This window comes from Lissotriton helveticus, chromosome 6 (assembly GCF_964261635.1).
Source record: "Lissotriton helveticus chromosome 6, aLisHel1.1, whole genome shotgun sequence".
Classification (NCBI taxonomy): Eukaryota; Metazoa; Chordata; class Amphibia; order Caudata; family Salamandridae; genus Lissotriton; species Lissotriton helveticus.
This window is the reverse complement of record NC_136067.1, coordinates 1,616,513,215-1,616,534,530: the sequence shown is the minus strand read 5'-3', so window position 1 is coordinate 1,616,534,530 and position 21,316 is coordinate 1,616,513,215. Positions and strand designations below refer to the sequence as shown.

At 48.8% G+C, this 21,316-nt stretch overlaps 1 protein-coding gene across 2 annotated transcripts in view; it reads left to right on the top strand.

Annotated features, from left to right (window-relative positions):
- ACTR2 (actin related protein 2) overlaps positions 1–21,316 on the top strand; it is a 237,087-nt gene that overhangs the window by 7,024 nt on the left and 208,747 nt on the right. The window contains exon 1 of one of the 2 annotated variants that reach the window (XM_078649410.1): positions 20,858–20,950. The exons of the other annotated variant lie outside the window; for it this stretch is intronic. The gene's annotated coding sequence lies outside the window, so the exon portion shown is untranslated. Of the gene's footprint in view, positions 1–20,857; positions 20,951–21,316 lie in introns of those variants that run through there. 2 annotated transcript variants of the gene reach the window in all.

Genomic DNA, 21,316 nt, shown 5'->3' with positions numbered 1-21,316 from the left:
TTTTGATTCTGAAGGTTTTCCCATGTTTGATCCTTCTACTATTCGACACCCAAATTCTACTGAATGGCTTCCTTCTCACCATGTCGGTGAATACATCTCAGCCAGGTTACGTCTGCCTTTAGAGGCCCCAGTAAGAGCCAGGCTCAAATCTGAATGCCCCAAGCCTGCTCTTCCTGACAAAATCACTTTGGTTCCTACCATTGACCAACCACTCCTCACCTTCTTTTCCAAGTTTGGCAAGGACCCCCGCAGAGGGGTGGACAAGGCCTGGTCCACTTGCCAGGACAAGTTGCTGGATATAGTGGGCCCTCTAGCCCGTATTTTTGATTTGGCGGAATCCTCCCGATTGGATGGTACTGAACTTTCCGCTGAGGAAGTCTCCATGTGGGCTCAACGCGCCTTCTGTCTTTTGGGTAATGCAAATTCCGCAATTACGCATGAACGTCGCAAGGGTCTCCTGATCAAATTGGATCCCAAACTCTCCAATCTAGCTCCTATGGATCCTGGCCCCAAGGCGAACGGTCTCCTTTTTGGAGAAAATTTGGTTCGTGACCTCAGTAGATTCGTTTCTACTTTTGCTTCTTTGGACAAAGCCCAGCAAACAGTGAAAAAGGTTTTCGCCCCTCGGGTTTTTGGACGGGCCGGCAGAGGCAGGGGCCGCTCTTCCGGCCGTCCCTATCACCAAGGCTCCAGAGGTTCGTCCAACAACAACCAGGACTACAAACCCCAATTTTATCCCCAACGTGGACGTGGCTTCCGAGGGAAAGGTCAACGAAACTACCGTCACAACTCCAACCAGCAAGGTAAGCCTTTCTTCTTCCCCTCCTGTCGGGGGCCGCTTAAAACTGTTTCTTCAAAAATGGTGCACTCTCAGTGCAGACCCTTGGGTCTTACACACGGTGCAAGGCTTCCTAATAGAGTTCATTTCTCCTCCCGTTCAGTCTTCTCTTCCTCCCCCTCCCGTCTTTTCCCTTCTCGTGGCATCTCAGATCTCCACCGAGATCGAGGCTCTACTCCAAAAAAGAGCAATTCAAATTTTTCCCTTCGACTCCTCAGGCTTTCTAAGCTCCATTTTTCTGGTTCAAAAGAAAAACAAGAAGCTCCGCACAGTCATCAACTTGAAGTGGTTAAACCAATTTGTGGTTTATCGCCATTTCAAAATGGAAACCATTTTACATCTGAGGGACACTCTTCGCCCCAACGATTGGATGGTCCGTTTGGATCTTCAGGATGCTTACCTCACGGTCCCTATTCATCACTCTCAATGGAAATATCTCCAGTTTCAGTGGGCAGGTGTCAACTATTGTTTCACCTCTCTTCCCTTTGGCTTATCATCCGCGCCCTGGTGCTTCACAAAACTCTTGAAACCAGTGGTCGCCTATCTTCGATCTCTTGGCATCAGACTAATTATTTACTTGGACGATATCCTCCTCATGAATTCCGACCAACAGTCTCTCCTCACCGACCTGCTGGTGACTCGGTCGCTTCTTTTGGACCTGGGTTTTCTCATCAACACCGACAAGTCATCTCTGATTCCATCTCAGAACATGGAATTCTTGGGTTTTCTGGTGGACTCTGCTGCAGCGTCCCTTCGCCTGCCCCTCTCCAAAGTTTCCAAGATCAAAGCGGAGATTGTTTCCGTCCTTCAGTCCTCTCTTTTGTCTCTCCGATCCTTAGCGAGGATCGTCGGTCTCCTTTCCTCCTCCATTCAGGCCATCTTCCCCGGCCCTCTCCATTATCGCGCTCTTCAGCGCCTCAAGATTCAACACCTTCGACAGGGCCTCGCTTATTCGGATCTCGTGGCTCTCGATCCCGAGTCTCGTACCGAGCTTCAGTGGTGGATAGACCATTTAGATGCGTGGAACGGACGCACTATCTTCGCCACTGCCCCAGATCTTGTCTTAGAATCCGATGCAAGCCTGTCGGGCTGGGGCGCCCGATGTGGACCAATCTCGACTGGAGGTTCATGGTCCGCCGAGGAGTCCAAGTTGCACATCAACTGTTTAGAGATGCTTGCAGGTTCCTTTGCGATCAAAAGCCTTACAAAAAACAGGATTCACTGTTCTATCCTTCTTCGTATGGACAATGTTTCTGCGGTCCGATACATCAACCATCTCGGCGGAACAAGGTCCAAACCCCTAGCGGACTTAGCAAAGAGTCTGTGGGAGTTCTGTCTCGCACATCATCTTTCTTTGACTGCAGAGTATCTCCCCGGAGATCTCAAAAGCGTAGCGGATTGGCACTCGAGATTTCTTCGAGATTCCAGCGATTGGAAGCTCTGTCCATCCGTCTTCCTTTCTCTTTCCCATCTTTGGGGCCCTTTCTCTATCGATCTTTTTGCATCCCGGCTCAATTCACAATTACCCCGGTTCTACAGTTGGCGCCCGGACCCCTTGGCTTTGGCGACAGACGCTTTCCTGCAGGACTGGTCTCGTCATCTCCATTATGCCTTCCCTCCTTTTCTGATGATCAACAGGGTCCTTTCTCAGGTTCGCCGCCAGTCTGCGTCTCTGGTCCTTGTGGCCCCCTTCTGGCAAGCTCAAGTGTGGTTTCCGACTCTTCTCGAGATGGCAGTGGATTTCCCTGTCCTTCTTCCCTCCTTCGAGGATCTTCTGCTCAATCCCCTAGGCGTACAACACAGTCTCATTCTCGACTCCTCCCTGCAGCTCTCGGCCTGGAAAGTTTCCGGCCTTCCTCTTCTGACGTCCTCATTTCACAAGAGGCTTCAATCTTTATCAGCCAAGCCTGGGCTCCTGGAACATCCAAAGCTTACAAATCCGCCTGGTCTCTTTGGTCAAGCTGGTGTTTGGAAAGGGACCTCGATCCCATTTCAGCCTCTCTGAATTTCATCATTAATTTCCTTGGCTCTCAAGCCAGTGCCGGTAAGGCTTACCGCACTGTCAATCTCTATCGTTCAGCCATCTCCCTCTACCATTCCCAAATCGATGGCAAACCGGTTGGTGCTCACCCTCTGATTTGTCGCCTACTCAAAGGTGTTCGTTGTGCGAAACCCCCGTTGGCTAAGTATACCTCTTTATGGGATGTTACAGTGGTTCTTAAATTGTTTTCTAATTGGCCAGACAATTCTGTTCTTTCTCTCAAGATGCTATCTGCCAAACTTACCATGTTACTGTGTCTAATTTCCATTAAGAGAGTTTCTGATGTTAAAGCTCTAGATGTTTCTGCTCGCCAATTCTCTCCTACAGGTGTTCTTTTTCAGATACGCAGACGTACTAAGACTCATTTAGATTCAGTGTTTTATCCTTACTTTCCAGCTCATCCCAAATTGTGTGTGGGACAATGTTTAAAAGTGTACGAACAACGAACTGCTGATCTCAGAACGCCCTCTCATTCTCAACTCCTCGTTTCCTTTCGTAAACCCCATCTTCCTGTCTCCTCTCCTACCCTTGCCCGTTGGGTTCGTTGGGTCATGTCTCTTGCCGGTATTGATGTCTCCGTTTTCGGGGCTCATTCGGCCAGGGGAGCCATGGCTTCTACAGCCTTTTGGTCTGGCTCTCGTTTGGAGGACATTTTGGTCAAACGCGGCTCCGATGTAATTCCAGCATTTTCTTACAATAGGTAAGCGCTGCTCCACTACATGCGCGGTTCACAATTTATCCCAGCCTTGTAACAATTGCTAATTAGAGCCGTTCCTTGCAGGTGCCCCTTCACACAATCTCACGGTCCTGGTAGCCATTGTGCTCTTCTCTGACGTCCTAGGTAAGCACTCTCTTTTATATCGCCCATGCACAGAACCACCCGATTGCGATATAGACTTAACCTTTTTTCCCCCTCCACCCACAGGCTCAATGTAAGCACGCCTGATGACCGCATCAAACCCTGAAAACTTGCTAAATTGAGCAGTTCCTTGGGGGTGCGCCTCCCCACAATTTCATGGCCCCTGCAGCCGTCCTAGGCGCATACCAAGCACGGCATTCTCAACATTTGCCTAATACCACAGGCTTATCTGCCACAGGTAAGCGTGCGGTCCACCATTTTCGCGCAGACTAATGATAGCTTCACATCCACTGAAGTTAGGGCTCTTTCTACCCGCTGTGGTGCTTAGGACTCGCATCACCTTTTATGTACTACCGCACGCTTTGCAATGACCTCCTGGTTTCTGACCTGGTCTTTCTCGTTTTCACTTGATTTTCCTTTTCACCAGAGCATGCCACATGTTCTCTGGTTCACTCCTTAACTCTCACGTTTCGGATATAAATTGAACACGGCCACTTCCTCCTTTTTCACTTGTAAAATAGAAATTTGTAAATAAGTGTATAGACTTGCCCATTTGTAATTTTGTGTTTTTTTCCCCTTCCTCCCATTTATCATATGGTTTAAAGTATTTAGAGCAATTGTTTAGAGGCATGTCACATCAAATGTCCTGAAGATGATCCCATTGATTATAATAGGGATCGTAACGTCGTCGACAAATTGTACACATACATTGACAAAATTGCAACGTTGAATTTGTAATGGTGTGCCCACAATATTCTGTCTGTTGCACCCATATCTAATGTAAATGCAGATACGCTTTTCTTGCCTTAACCCTTCCCTTAATGTTGTTTTGTATGTTGTTGTTAGAAGGACGCAGGCTGTGTCCCGCTTGAAATTTTTGCTGATTTGTCTTACTAGTATATTGTACATTTAAAAACTGTCTGGCTGGACAGATAATATAGCACTGATTGCGTCTGCCATGTATTTAGTTTTGCTTAGTATCACAGTATGCGCCAAAATAATCTATTAAAGATTGCTAACCTTTGGGGTTTGAGATATTAAAATAGTGTCATCTGCAAATACGAGGGCTGCTACTGGCACCCCCCTAACTTGGATGAATCATGTGCACAGCCCAATAAATACTCTGGAACATCTTTTACATACAATGAAAATAGGGTGGGCGCCAGCACACACCCATGCCTTACCCCCCTTTTTACTGGGATTGTCTCTGTAAGTTCGCCCCTCGAACCCCATCTAATCTTTGCATAGTCATCCTCATGCAATCTTATTATTTACACAAGGAGTTCTGGTGCCCCTTGATCTTTTAGGGATTTTCAAAGTAGGTTTCTAGGGATGTGGTCGAAAGCGGCCTTCAGGTCGACAAAGGCAATATACAGATGGCCTTTTTTAAGAATTTTATATTTCCAGCTCTTACAAAGAAATCTCAAGACCTGGTCAATTGTGCTGGTTCTGAATCCAGCCTGATTTTTGAAAAGAAAACAGTTCTCAATCCAGTCGCTCAGTTTTACAAATTGTCTAGCATACATTTTTTTGTAAAAGATCCATTAAACTAATAGGTCGGTAATCAGAAGGGTCTTTGTGGTTGCCTTTTTAAAAAATAGTAGTAATTTCGGCTCCTTTCCATGATTCCGGGATTGGTGCACCCGCAGCGACTGAGTTACAAAGAAAGTTAATGTAAGGGCGCAAAACTGTTTTATCATGCCTCAATAAGTCTCCTGGTATCTTATCTTGGCCTGGTGCTTTCCTCGGTTTTACTGCAATTGCTGCCAGAGTATCTTCCAAACTAAAGTGCAGGGGGGCTATACTAGGGATGATTACTTAGTCTTGCAGATTGTGAGTTATATCAGGTGTAGATATTGAATAGAGACAGGAAAAATGATTGGCCCAGGTATTAGCGTCTAAAAAGAGGTCTTTACTACATCTTCCCGCTTTATTGCCTTTAGCTATCAATCACCAAAAACCAGCGTGATCTTTATTTCTGGCTGCAGTTATCAATTCTGTCCAGATATTATCATCCCAGTTTTTCTTAGTTTGTACTAGTAGTTTTTTGTACTTAATCCTTTTCTCCCTTAGGGCCACAACATTATTAATTTTTTTCGGTAATATAAGTTCCTTTTTTGCTCGCGGCACTCCTTGTTGAACCAGGGGTTATCTAAATTGCTCGTATCAGTTATCCCCCCTTTACGTTCTTTAGGAACCTTACTCAAGATAGGTTTCAGTGCATCTACCAGTGCACGATGTATGGTCAGTATTGGGAACTCTGCAACAGGCAGATCGATATATGGAGAAATGACTTCTGCAAGGGTGTCATAAATCTGCGTCATGACCTCGTTATTTCCCCCTATGGATGGCCATTTTAGGGCTCTTCGGTTATTACTTACTAATGGTTCAATGGAGATAAAGTCAGTGTCTCCATTGCTCCAAGAAGTTGGTTGGAAAAGGTGAGCAGCTAATGTCAAACATAGGGGGTAATGATCACTGTAAATTCTGGCGTCAACTTCCAAGTCATGTACATATGGCCAAAAGCCAATAGATGTCAATATGTAGTCAATGCTACTCTTACAGGTGCCCCAGTTAAATGTAGCAGCATTAGGACTATCAGAAGGTAATCGACCATTACAAGCTCTAAGTCCATTCCCTGACACCAGTTTAGTAAGTTGCGCAACTGCAACCGAGCAGGGTACTGCTGGACTACTTTCCAATGAGGGGATATTATTTGCCATATCTTCCTCTTCTTCAAAAATCTTCAAGTCCCTCAACTGGTTCGAATTTGCGATTAAAGTCACCCCCCACGATTACCATGGCCCTCTGGTCAAATGAACTAAAAAAAATTCTAACTGGTCTATCACCAGAGATTCCTTGCTGGATGGGCAAGGTCTACTATAGATATTTATTAGGTATATTTCCGTTTTGTCCCGTGTACAAATCTTCACCCTGTGATAGTCAAGTCAAGTTAAAATTTGTATAGCGCACTACTCACCCAGAGGGTCTCAAGGCACTTGAGGGAGGGGGGGGGATACGTTACTTATCAAATATCCAAGTTTTGAGTTGTTTTCTGAAGGAGAGGTGGTTCTGTGTAAGGCGGAGGTGGGTGGGGAGAGAATTCCAGGTTTTGGCCGCTAAGTAGGAGAAGGATCTTCCTCCCATGGTGGATCTTTGGATGCGTGGGATCGCGTCGAGGGCTTGATTGGACGATCGTAGTTGGCGGGTGGGGGTGTAAAAGGTCAGGCGCGTGTTGAGGTATTTGGGTCCTAGGTCGTAGAGGGATTTGTGTGCGTGGGTGAGGAGACGGAACGTTATTCTCTTGTTGACGGGAAGCCAGTGGAGGTCTCTTAGGTGACCGGATATGTGATTGTGGCGGGGGATGTCAAGGATGAGTCTGGCGGAGGCGTTCTGAATTCGTTGGAGTTTTTTCTGTAATTTGGCTGTGGTTCCGGCGTAGAGGGTGTTTCCGTAGTCCAGTCGGCTTGTGACAAGTGCATGGGTGACCGTCTTTCTTGTTTCCGTGGGGATCCAACGGAAGATCTTTTTGAGCATACGTAGGATGTTAAAGCATGATGATGAGACGGCGTTGACTTGTCTGGTCATCGAGAGGGAGGAGTCCAGGATGAAGCCCAGGTTGCGTGCGTGGTCCGTTGGTTTGGGTGCGCTGCCCAGGGCGGGTGGCCACCATGAGTCGTCCCAGGAAGAGGGGGATGATCCTAGGATGAGGACTTCCGTCTTGTCTGAATTTAGTTTTAAACGGCTGTTCTTCATCCACTCTGCTACGTCTTTCATCCCTTCGTGTAGGTTGGTTTTGGCGGTGTTTGGGTCTTTGGTGAGGGAGAGGATCACCTGTGTGTCGTCAGCGTAGGAGATAATGTTGAGGTTGTGTTGGCGCGCGATGGATGCGACGGGGCTCATGTAGACGTTGAAGAGGGTGGGGCTGAGCGATGATCCTTGTGGTACGCCGCAGATGACTTCAGTGGCCTCTGATTTGAAAGGGGGGAGGTGAACTCTCTGGGTTCTTCCGGTGAGGAACGAGATGATCCAGTCCAATGCTTTTCCTTGTACCCCGACGTTGCTGAGGCGTTTTATGGGGGTGCTATGGCAGACCGTGTCGAACGCTGCGGAGAGGTCCAGTAGGATGAGGGCAGCTGTTTCTCCGTTGTCAAGTAGTGTTCGAATGTCGTCTGTAGCTGCGATGAGGGCGGTCTCGGTGCTGGGTTTGGCTCGGAAGCCGGACTGTGATGGGTCGAGGGAGCCGTTAGACTCGAGGAAGGCGGCGAGCTGACTGTTGACGGTTTTCTCAATGACTTTGGAAGGGAATAGGAGGAGTGAAATGGGGCGGTAGTTCTTAAGTTCGGTGGGGTCTGTTGTGGGTTTCTTCAGGAGGGCGCTGAGTTCGGCATGTTTCCAGCTTTCCGGGAAGGTGGCGGTATTGAGGGAGCAGTTGATGACATCTCGGAGATGGGGTGCGATGATGGAGTCGGCTTTGTTGAAGATGTGGTGGGGGCATGGGTCGGTTGGCGATCCGGAGTGGATGGAGTTCATCAATCGGATGGTGTCCTCAGTGCTGATTGGGTTCCATTCGCAAAGGTTGGTGGTGGGGGGCTTCGTTTCGGAGGTGGCGGGGTGGATTGGTCGCCGAAGCTGTTATGTATGTCAGTGATTTTGCTGTGGAAGAACGAGGCTAGAGAGTCGCAGAGGTCTTGAGAGGGAGTGATGTCGTTGGTGCCGGCGCTGGGATTGGTAAACTCTTTGACAATGTTGAAGAGTTCCTTGCTGTTGTGGGCGGTGTTGTCGAGTCGCTCCTTGAATGCTGATTTCTTGGTGGATCGGATCAGCTGATGGTGTTTGCGGGTGGCGTTCTTGAGGGTGGACATGATAGAAAATACAACGGGGTTATGTCAATACATATGTTGATTTTTACCCATATAACCAGGCCACCCAAGGGCCTACCTCCAACCGAGGGGGTAGCTATAACACTATATGTTTTAAACCTGACCTTGTGGGGAATTTCTAAAGCCTGGGTTTCTTGTAATAGACCTGTTTCGACTTGTTCAATGTACTCCTGCCATTCTGCATCCTCTAACTTCCTTTTCAACCCCGCTATTTTCCATGACATCAGTTGTATTTCTTGTTGCCGTTTTTTCATAGTTCCCTGGTTAGGTGAAATTTCTGTCTCTGTCCGAATTCCCCGAGCTTCATAGTGTTCATGACAGAGTCAGAGGGACACATTGCATTATTGTATAATGATGGATATAACTCCATTTTGACCACGTGATCATAGGGCGAGGGCACTAGTGGTGCAGCTGAGGTCTGCTGAAGCATGGATGTGTCCTCTTCATTTATTAATCATAACCGATCCGGGTCGCCAATCCTCGACTGGCAACCTGCAGCATCCCAGCTCAAAATCTATAACAGCCTTGGTATTGATTATGGCTAGCTGATCATCTGGCATATCAATAGGAGGGGGGATGCAGGAGCCTGTAAGTTATCCAAAATGTGTAATTCATGTTCTAATAGAGATGATTGTCAGTCCAGGGTGCCTAGGTCTGATAAGACCTGAAACCTATTGAATAGAGGGGTAGGGGAAGAATTATTTGCGATGAACCTAGATGGTGGTTTATAAAAATAACCCAGGGGAAGAGCACAGATGCTAGAGATTTGGGAAAATGTTTGCTCGCAAAATCTTAATAAGCAACAACCCACCTGGGGCCTACGAAAATTGATCACTATGCAGTCGCCATCAATGTTCTTGGGGGATTGACCAACCCACCCAACTCTACAAACCATAAGGATCTCTTTCATATCAGATGGGTGGAATTGTTTTTGTTTTATTAACCAATCCACAGTCTTGTTACGTAGGTCAACCCAGGACTCCCTCTGATCCCCTTTAAGGGTAGGGACACCAGCCAAAACTAATACATAAGGGCACGTGGCTGGAGGTAGGCTCAAAACATCAGTATTGGGTTTCGGGCAATTAATCCTTGAGCCGTCTATAGTGCTGCTAATCGGGTTACTTGATGTGGTGCCCGAAATTGAGCTCTCAGGGTAAGTACTATGTGAACCCTAGCGCTTTATATTAGGATCCCCAGACACTTCCTGTGAATTTACCTTCCCTCTGCTAGGTTTCAGCATAGGGGGTTCTTTTGCTTTATGACTTGTACTGCAGGAGTTCACAATTAAGTTTGCATCTACTGATGTTGACGGGCCCTCCCCCTCAATGTCTTCAGAGTGTGAAATTACATTACTGCCACTTAGATTGTCTATAACAATGTCCAAACGTTCTAACATTTCCCAAAGAAGAATAACGTTATTTTCAGTTAGTTCTTTGATGTGGGTTAGCGCTGTTCCCAAAGCAGTCTCAACAACGGTAGCAAGGGAGGTGTCCACAATAATATTGTGTCTTACTGAACGAGAAGGAAGAACCATGTCAGTCTGTGTGCTAACAGAGTTAGTCAATGGTACCACGTGATCGGTTACATGATGGGCGGATTGGGGTCGCCTTATGCTCTTGGTTTTTTGACCGCCAACACCCCACTTTTGTTTTACTGGTGGTTCTTTCACCTTGCTCTCATCTGATGGTTTGGAGACTTGTGTTCTGGTAGCTATGCTTGACACATTAGGGACAATTGTAGGAGTTGTATCCGAAGTTGACAAGGGGGAGGGCGGGGGCACATTTTGGGGCGTAGTGGACAGGCACATTTGTGGGAAGTCCTCCCAATGCTAGATGCCTAACGATGAGCGTCTCTGTAGTGTTGATGGATCTAAAGAAAGTCGCCGCTCTGTCATTTCAATCTCATGAGTCAACAACGATTCTGCCCTGAAATTAAATGCATCTAAGGTGCCCGCTACTCCTTTGCGCTTGCTCATGTTGGAACTGCAAGTTTTGATCAATCAGTAACGTCCGCACAATATTACAATGCAACACAAGTGCTATATCAGGAGATTGTAATGTGTCCAGCAGTACCTGTAGCCAGGAAGATACAGACAAGGTCCGATGACCGAATATCAGAGGGGGGCCCAGCCTAGCCTCTTCTGGGCTTTGGTGGGGCAGATGGCCCGCCATTGGCTCTGGCACGCCTGTGCGCGTTCTGCGCTGCGGGAGCCCTGGGCTGGTTTTAGGCACCTCGTGGATGCAGGCGTGGCATCCCTGGTGCTCAGCTTGCTGGGAGGTGTAGTCTTCTACCTCCCAGCAGCGAAGATGTTGTTAGCGGCTGTAGCGCTACAACGTTGGTGGAGGGGGTAAGCACACAGGCTCTGCTGGCTTCCCTTGATGTATCTGGGACTGGAAGGTGGGTCGGGTCTCCGGCCTCAGGCCCTGCTCCCCCAGCTGCAGAACCGCTTATGGGCTCCCCTGGCTCCAGATTCCGAGCAAGGCTCTGGTGCTGCTGCACGACTTCACAACTTCACTGCTGTGTTATGCGGGGGGTGCTGGGAAGGTTACTGCCGGTGCTGCCTCTGCCGGTACCCTACCAGGTATCGGGTTCGCGAGGGCCAGTGACCCGGGCTCATTGACCGTCCCCAAGTGCGGAGCATCGAGGTTGCCGGCTTTACAAGCACCTACACCCGCTCGTGGGCGAGCCGCCGCCTCGCTGCTCTTCGTACGCTGCTCTTGCTCAGCCACTCTGCCGTACCGGTCATCAGTTCAAATCCGATATGGTGACAGTTCCTGGCAGTTTCCTGGTGGCATTTGGGTGCAATGGTGGCAGTCCGGCAGAAGAATTGCGGACTACAAGCCCCCGATAGTCCGACCACAGTACTTCGGTACTTCTCCCGGTGGTGGTGCTCGCTGCAACACTCGCTCGTTCCAAGGGGTGTGGTCTTTCCTCTGGAGAATTGACGATAGTTTGAAATTGCCCCTTAACTCTTTAAGAAGTCCGTTAGAAGAGAACAATATTGGAGGAATGTGTTTGTGCCTCTTGTTGCCTGATACCTGATAAGCTTTATTGCTGAGAGCTGCTCTCAAGGATGCTAGGTGGAATTTTAAGATACCTGTCATGAGAGAATGATATCATAATCTCTTTTAGATAGGAATCCTGCACGTCTACTGGGATGAGGGGCTGCATTCCAGGTGGTAGCCTGATTTGGTGAAGGACCCTTTTGGAAGGGGGGCGCTAGGTGGCGCACTGGTGAATGGAAGCCTCCTTGTAAGGCTCCCACATCCTGACGACCGATATCCTTAAATTGATCCTTTTATCGGCGTCCAATCAGGCTGAAACTGCCCTCGCCTGCTCAGAGACATCAGCGGAGGCTCCGGTGCAAGTTTGGAGCGGATCGGACACTGCATGCCGCCGGTAGAGCCGTCTTGACGTGCGGCGGGGATTACCGCCGGAGACACCAGCGCACTCGGACGGCTTGCCTGGCGACGCGAGGCCGGGGCTCTGTGGGCGCCAACTAGGCCCTGAAAGGCGCGAAAACGCCGGAGGACCGCGGGGGCTCGGCGGAGGAGGGCGGCGGACCCGGTTTTCCGTTCGCGGAGGCGCGCTGCCGGTAGAGCAGGTAACGTCCTGTCCCTCTTGCTCCCAGGAGGCGGCTGCAGACTCTCTGCCTGTTTCTGCGGACCCCAGCGCGGCGCGTCTCTGTGGAGCGCGACTCTCGACCCTGCCATCTCCCCCCCAGGGCTGCCGGCTAGGTCTAGGTGGATATCCTGCTACCGCCGGGCCCTCTGGAGCCCCGACTTTCTCGACTCTTGCTGCGAGGCCACCCCCGCTGGGCGTCTGCACCGCATGTGACTGGCCTCTCCCAGAACCATCACCGCCGGCGGACATAACCACCGCTCCGGCCATTGCGCCACTTCCTTGTCCTGCGTGGGAACATTGGGGTGCGAGGACTGCTGGCTGGGGTCCGGGGCTGGAACATCCTGCTACGCCATAACCCCCCCCGCCCTGGCATTGTAAAGAACTTACGCGCACCTCACGGATTGCTCTGAGAGTGCTGACTTTCACCCTCTACAACGTGTGTGCTTGGGGCATGCTTGGTCGTAGCACATAGTGACGGTGCTACTCCCACACTCCCTGACACTCTGGGCCCGCACCTCCAAACAACTGCTTATTACTCCTGCCTGGCACGTACTCCTGCACGACTTCCACCTGTCCTGCGACGGCTAACTTCTTTTATTGTTGTGTCCGGCTCCTGAGTGTCGCACAGAGGGACGGCTGCACCGTTGTGCTCCCAGAAGACTGCTGAATTTTACACCTGGGGAGCGTGTTGTGTCCTAGAACAACGACCATCGCCAACATATATCTGCTGCCTGTGGCCCCCTCTTCCTTACCACGTGCGCAGGTGTTGCAGCATATCGGAGGGCGGCTGGTGAGTAGGGGCTCCACGACCTGATCTGCCGACCAGCGGGATTGTCTAGACGGTGCGACTTTTGCTGTCATCCGACTCACGGATTCCCCTGCCCTTGCTGAGCTGCTAGGATGGGACGACCTGACACGCGGCAACCGAAGCTTACGTTTGATGCAGCCAAAAAACCGAATCGCAACAGCCCGGACTCTCAGAAACAAATGGAGGCCAACAATCCCTCTGATAACCAGGCGACCACCTCCACGGATACCCAGGAACTTCTTCGTGAAATGCGCCAAGGCTTCGCGACCATCGCGGACAAGGTGGACAGGATGTCGTCTCGTATGGATGCTGTAGTCCACAAATTGGAGGTCCATGAGGGGAGGCTGACGGAAGTGGAACGACGAGTGTCCGACGTCGAGGACACCTCCGGGCAACATACGACACGTCTAGCTCGAATGGATAACTTATTGCGCACCATAGCGGCTAAGAACGAGGACTTAGAAGCGAGAAGCCGGCGTAATAATATACGCGTCGTTGGAATTCCGGAATCCACCAATGTGGGTAGAATGGAGGAATATGTGGAGCACCTGTTGAGGACAGCAGTGGGGTCGGAAGCATTCTCCCCCCAGTTCATAGTGGAGAGGGCACACAGATCCCTGGGACCGGTGCCCAAGCCGGGCATGAAACCAAGACCCATCATAGCTCGGCTGCTAAACTACAGGGACAGAGATGCAGCTTTACGAGCAGCTCGATCTTCCAAAAAACTAGTGTGTGATGGTAACGAATTCACAATTTATCCTGACTTCACACCCGTGGTCCAGGAAGAGCGACGCAAGTTTCTGGACGTTAAAGCGAAACTTCGGGCCCTCCAAATTGACTACGCATTGCTCTACCCGGCTAGGCTGCGGGTCACTTATCAGGCGCGCCAAAAGTTCTTCACGAATCCGCAGCAGGTTGAGGACTTCATTAAACAAGTAAAACGTTCGGCTCGCCAGCGTAAGGGGGAGGCGGAAGACCCAGCTCGCGAAGACGACCAGCTTGAAGATGATGAACACTGACCCCGCTGCATCTACACCATTGGATGCTGCAGGGGATCCTGTTTGTGAGTACTGACATGGAATACTCAGAGGGATGGGGTCTGTGGTTACGGCCTATCCGTCTCCCCCTTCATGACGACTTGGGCGAGGGCTGAGGCCTGGGACATGCTGAAACTGTACTGTGTCGTCAGGTACCCCCCTCTCTCCTGGCGGCTGAGGTTGGTCTGCCATGGGCAGCTGCTGGAGAAAGGGGGTTGTTGTGTTGCCACCTAGAATGGTCCCTAGCGGGTATTACCCATGCTGTTACTGTTGTTGTAGCAGGGATTGTTCTTATCCCTGGTTGTTGAGGGGAGTGGGGAGGGAAGGGGAGGGAACTAGCACTGGCGGGTTGGGGTTGCCTCTGTGGGAGGAGGGGGGGGGCTTGGGGGAATGTTTGGTTGCTACGTGACTTGTATGAAGTTCTGATACACAAGCAAAATGCCACAGTCCACTATTTGAGGGCAGCGACTTGGATTATAACTATTTCCGCTTTGCGATTGGGGGGTATGCATTGCACATTATTACAGCACAGCCAACTACACCAGTATGGGTGCAAGGCCAGATACTCGATGTAATTTTCTATCCTGGAATGTACGGGGGCTGAAAGATGCGCGTAAGCGTAGACAATTGTTGGCCTATTGGGATAGACACGATGTGCAGGTGATTATGTTACAAGAGACTCATATTCCCCCATTTACGGCTTCTACATTTGGTGCGAGATGGGCGGGGGTGAGAGCTTTCTCAAACTTCTCCTCATATGCTAGAGGTACTGCCATTCTTATTCACCGAAATCTCCCATTCACGCTGCAGGGGCAACAAATTGATAAAGAAGGTAGATATGTCATTGTCTGGGGGAGGCTGGGAGGGGAGACGGTTACTATTGCCAACTGCTATGCTCCCAATGTTGACGACCCTCATTTCTTCCACCGCCTCTGGGGGGGTATAATGGATATAGGCTCCAGGTACCTGGTATGGGGCGGAGACTTCAACGTAGCCTTACACCCGAGAGTGGACAGAGCGGATGGATGCTCCACATACCATACTAAGGCGAGGGAGTCCCTTGAAGGGATAGTTGATGAGGGGGGGTTGATCGATAGTTGGAGACACTTACACCCTGATTTGCTGGAGGGCACACACTTTACGTCCTACACGGGCACGTGGGCAAGGCTAGATTACATCTTCGTGTCCCGGAGTTTAGCCCCGAACATTCTCACCTCTCGACATTTACCCAGAACACATTCCGATCACTGCCCTGTTTTCCTGTCTTTGGATCTGCCTGGCTTTCACAAACACCGTCCACCCTGGCGACTACATCCCAACATCCTGATTGACACTGTCTTCTGCGAAGAACTTAGAACTGACATAGCAGATTTCTTCCCCCGGAACAAAGACACGGTGGATAGTGTGGAAACGGTGTGGGAGGCATTTAAAGTCACGGTGCGGGGGTGGTGTATAGCTAAAAGTACAGGGGTGCTCAAAGATATACAACGAACACTGCGCAGATTGGAAGAGGAGCTTCGAACTTTAGAGACTCGTATGGTACAGGGGTTAGATGGGGAGGCGCACAGCGCGTTCAGAGCGAAACTATCAGAGTACGAAGCGGAGGCGCAGAGAGAAGTGCACTTCAAGGGAAAACACTGGCGAGCCCGTGCTTATAATGAGGGAGGGAGACCAGGTAAAGCGTTGGCCATGGCAGTGAGATTGGCGCGAGGTTCGAACACTATCTTAGAGTTAACTGCAGCAGATGGGAAGGTACACAAAGACAATGATGGCATACTCAACACACTCCAGGCACACTACGAACAGTTGTACACCTCATGAGCCGCTGGGGAGTTTGACCTGGACGGCTATCTGGGGGATATAGCACTTTGCTGGATTAGCGATGTCCACAGACAGTTTCTGGGGGCGCCGCTCGAGTTGGAGGAGGTGCGAGATGCCATAATGTCCCTGAGCAACGGGAAAGCACCGGGTCATGATGGTCTCCCCGCGGAGTTTTATAAATGCTACGTGGAGATTATGGCTCCGGTGCTACGTGAGGTATTCAATGATGCAATGGAAGTAGGGGTGCTCCCGAGATCGATGCGAGAAGTCATTATAACATCTTTACTTAAGCCTGGGAAGCTTGCCACACAATGTGACTCATATCGCCCTCTGTCGTTATTGAACTGCGACGCCAAAATTCTGGCGAAGGTCCTTGCAACCAGACTTTCCTTACTTATGACCACGATTATTTTGCCAGACCAGTCCGGCTTTGTCCCCACGAGATCCACATCTCATAACCTCCGCACGGTATTTTCCCTCATTCAAACTGTTCATCCGGAGATTCCCCTTGCCGGGGTTATTTTGGATGCCTCAAAGGCATTCGATTCTGTGGAATGGGGATTTCTATTCGCAGTCCTGCAAAAGATGGGATTCCCCCCTGTCTTTGTGGCCTGGGTACGGTTACTCTATACATCTCCAATGGCGAGAGTATTTGCGAATGGACAACTTACTGCCGCTTTCGCGAGAACGAGGGGGACCCGACAGGGGTGCCCCCTTTCCCCGTTACTTTTCGCGATGGCAATTGAACCACTGGCCTGTCGCATCCGACAGCTCCACAAGCCCAGCGCCTTCAATTGTTTTCAGCGCCAACTCTCAATTTCGTTGTATGCCGATGATGTCACACTTTACGTTAAGGACCCCCAGGCTAATCTTAACTCGCTGTTGCGGGAGTTCGTTACCTTCGGATGCCTTTCAGGTGTCTCTATCAACTGGAGCAAGTCCCAGCTCTTCCCGCTGACACCGGCGGTCACCGAATTCCCGCTAGATTACCCGCTCGAGTGGTGCACTTCGGAACTACGCTACCTAGGGATACAGATCTCTAGAGACAAAGGGGAGACATTGCAGATGAATTACGGAGTGGCCATCACCAAATTGACGGATTCGGTGACGCGGTGGATTAAACTGCCCTTGTCTATGGCGGCGAGAATCTCCCTAGTCAAGATGGTGGTACTACCGCGATTCTTGTATATGTTCCTCAATATTCCCTATCACCCTGGCGCATATTTTTTTAAAACCTTACGCTCGGAGCTTATCCGACTGGTGTGGGGGGGGAGGCAGGCTAGGCTCCGCTGGGCAATATTGACACAACCCTATGGAGCGGGGGGCTTCGATGTCCCGGACTTCGAAATATACTACTTAAGTGCTCAGGCACACTACCTATATCATTGGCTACGCCCAACTGCTTTCATGCCGCAAGTGGCAGCGGAGGACTGGATAGTGCACCCGCTGCCATTGGAGGGAGTGGTGCACGCCCCCACAGCCGCGCTGGAGATGCATTCAAACACTGTGTCCTGCACAATAGAGGCGTGGCACAAGATAGGGACGCGATTGCAAACCCCGTTACTATATTCGACTCGTATGCCACTATCCTACCACCCACAGGTGACGCTCTTGCGAGAGGTAGGATTCCGACGAATGTGCAGGAGGTTGGGAGTGGGGGTGTGGGGGGATCTATTCCGGGATGGCAAGTTCCGATCTCGAGATGACTTTTTTGGAGATAGCGAACATACCCCTCTGGAACTCTTCTACTACCTACGACTCAGAGAAGGCCTGAAAGCCTTATTACCTGATTATCCTCATGAACCCCCCAGCTTAGCCCCGCTCACTGTGGTGTTGAGCAGCTCTGATGGCACACACCTGGTTTCTAAACTGTACAAGTGCATTCGAGAGGAATTACCAGTAGTAACAAGTGCGGCTAGAGGGCACTGGGCGGGTGATTTCGGAAGGGATATCACTGATGCCCAATGGCAGTACTGCTGCGAATTGTCAGGAGAGGTGATGTCTAGCTGCCGCTTTAAAATCATCCATTATAAATTCCTCCATAGGATGTACTACACACCAGCTCGGAAATTCCGGTTCGGGCTTGCCGACTCGGACAGGTGTGAGCGATGTGGTCGGGAAGGAGCGGACTTCTTCCATTTATCATGGACCTGCCCACAAATACAGGAATACTGGGCGCGGGTCTGTGAGGGCCTGTCCCACATGATAGGTACTGCGCTGACCCCAGACCCAATGTTATTCCTTCTAGGCCATACAGCGCAGATAGCACCGACAGTTAGTAAGTTCACTAATGTAGCGCTACTGTTGGCATAGAGACACTTAGCGTGTAGATGGGGCCGAGGCCGCGCTCCTAAGTTTAAGGTCTGGTTGCACGATATGTTATACTGTCAGGAACAGTACAGTGTGTTTTCAGAACTGGTACCTTTACGCTCGAGACCAGCGGACATCTGGGGTCCCCTGCAGGCCTACCTTCTCGCTGACACATCACAGGGGGAGGAGGACGCTGACAATACTGACACAACACACGCACAGATTATTTGAATTACCTGTTCTCATTTCACACTTTTTGACCTGCGCTGGGAAGGGTCTATTGGAGGATTGTTGCAGTGTTAGAGATGTACCCGATATAGAGCCTCCTCTCCAGAAGCTATGTATTACTTGACTGCTGAACTACCTTTGAAATGTTGGCTGCATGCCTTGCATCGATGTTCTTCCTTTACAGGCACTGTCTAACGCCACTGCATGGACTTGACCTCCCTGACTACTCTACCATGCTACCTACCTGCATCAAAGCCCCTGATGGAACTGCATTGTTGTTTAACTAATGTGTAATGCCTCTATCCCCCTACATTCCAGACTACGGCTGTAATCTCCCGATTCTGTTATATCATATCACGCTTTCTTGACTGTATATCTTCCTCAATTGCCCCCCTAAGGCAATGGTCTGAGATAAATGTCTTACATCTTGTGTGTATTGGCTGTTGATTGACCTTCACTACGCTCCCTGGATATGGGAGTTCAATGCCTCTGATTGCCCTAATACAGGTGTATCGCTGCCGGCCTTGTATGGTTGTAGGCGCACTGCTGTGTATGAATGCTTGGATGTTAATAAAAGTTTATAATCCCCAAAAAAAAAAAAAGGACCCTTTTGGAAAGGGCATTAATGTGTGCTTGCATATCGAGGTTCTTTTCGTGGTTGAAGACTTAGGGGCACATGCATCATTCATACATTTTGCATTTCTTAGTTTGCGAAAATTACCGAATCGCAAATTAAGAATTGCAAAATGCTATGCATCATTTTTTTCGGTATTTATTTGTGATTAGGTAAAAATCGTAATTTTTACCGAATGGCAAATAAATACCGAATTCCTAACTGCTTTTTCGCAAATCCCATTGATTCCTATGGGCCGAAAGGCCCATAGGAGTCAATGGGAAGGCATTTACGAATTCGCAATTTGTTGATGCATTCCAAGGGTGCAGAGGGAGGTCCAAAGGACCCCCCCCTGCACCCCTGAAATGTATTTGAAAGTGCATGTTTCAAACACACATGTCCTAAGGACGTGTGTCTGTAACATGACAGTGTAAAAAATGCATTTTTTTGCAGTTTGAAAGATTTTCGCAAATTAACACGAGGGTCAACTGTTAATTTGCACTTCCAATTTTTTTAAAATTGATGCATTGCATTTAAGGAATCGCACAAATGCGATTCCTTAAATGCATTCGCATTTTTAAGAAATGCAAAAAAATGCGAATATTGAAAAAGTGTTTGATGCATCCCAAAAACGTATTTAGGAAGTGCAAACGGCCGAATTTACCGATTCGCACCGTTTGCACTTCCTAAATAGGTTGATGCATGTGCCCCTAAGAATGTATCACTTTGGTGAAAGAGGAGGAGAAGCTCTGGCTTGACCTTCAAGTGTTGCAGAGACAACCAGGCTTTGAGGATTTTTAGGATATCTGCAATATCATCTGGAGAATAAACCTTTCAGATACAGCTATGTATCCTCGGTGTATAAGGGGAAGAAGATATTGGATTGTCTCTGGAGGTAGCATGCAGGCTCCAAGTACATGTTAAATATTGTTGGGGAAAGTACTCTTTATCAAGGGATTCCTTGAGGCAGTCCTGAAGGAATCGAGAGCGAAATAGCCAGTTTTGATTGCTGGGAGTAGTGGGGTAGCAAAGACTGGACTGAGTCATTGATTCCCATCTGCAGTTCCAACGTTTTCAAGAGATTTTCCTTTTGCTTCTTTCTTAAGTACAGATTTTTTTTTTCTAAGGATAGGCGAGAAGTTTTACATACAGAGCATAATGCCTTATATTCTCAGTTAAGTTCTGACTCCTAGGGTTAGTAAGTTGAGGTCATTCAGAATGGGGAGTGATGCAAATCTATTTCTATAATACTTTGAGGAGTTGCAGAACGTAAAATGTACTGGAGAGGGTCTAAGGCAGACTAATGTAGGCTGGCTAGTAAAAAGTTCCCCTTGTCGAGGTGTATTCATATTAGTCATTTAACTGCTTTTCTGCAATTGGAAAAAAAAAAATACTTCAGATGATACAGATTTCATCACTTTGCAAATATGAAGTATCCTGGTAATCTTCTGCGCTATGAAAAGACAATCGATTTTGCCGAGGCTACTACCACTGTGGGGGAAATACCTATAAGAAATAGTTGGCCAAGACATTTTTAACCTAACATTGTAAAGATTAAATATAGAGAAAGGATGAATCCTTGTGATGCACCATATTTTAGTGTAAGATGTAAGTGTGTCCAGGTAAACAATTTGTGATATAAACAGTACAGAGTACGTGAACCAGTTCAGTATTTGTCTTCTGTTCCCCATTTAGGCAGGGAGAAGAAATGTCTTGTAGTCAATTGTTTCAAATGCTGCCCTCGCATCGAGCTACAGTAAGAGACAAACACCATGTCCATTTTTTCACAGGAGTTGTTCCAGACTTTTGGGGGTTGGCTGTGCTGTGCTTGAGGCAGAAGTCATATTAGAAGTAATTCAGATGGATTCTGGATGTCGTTCGACTAAAGGTTAGGTTTATTCGGTCATGACCTGACCAGATTATAGTGACAGTGGGATCTTTGTATGTGTTGACGATTATTGGAATTAGTTTGTCCTCATCGTTTGCACAATTTTTTTTATCAGGAATGAGGTTGTCAGTGGAATATGAAGAATTAGTGGACTTTCCCCCACATGCATCAATGTAGGATTTTGCATTTCTTAAATAGCGAAAATTAAGGAATCGCTATTTAGGAAATGCAAAATCCTATGCATCAAGAAATCCTAAAAGTTTTTAGGATTTCTTAATTTTTCGGAAATTGCGATTCCTTAATTGCGAATCGCAATTAAGGAATGGCATTACATTGATTCCTATGGGCCTAGAGGCCCATAGGAAT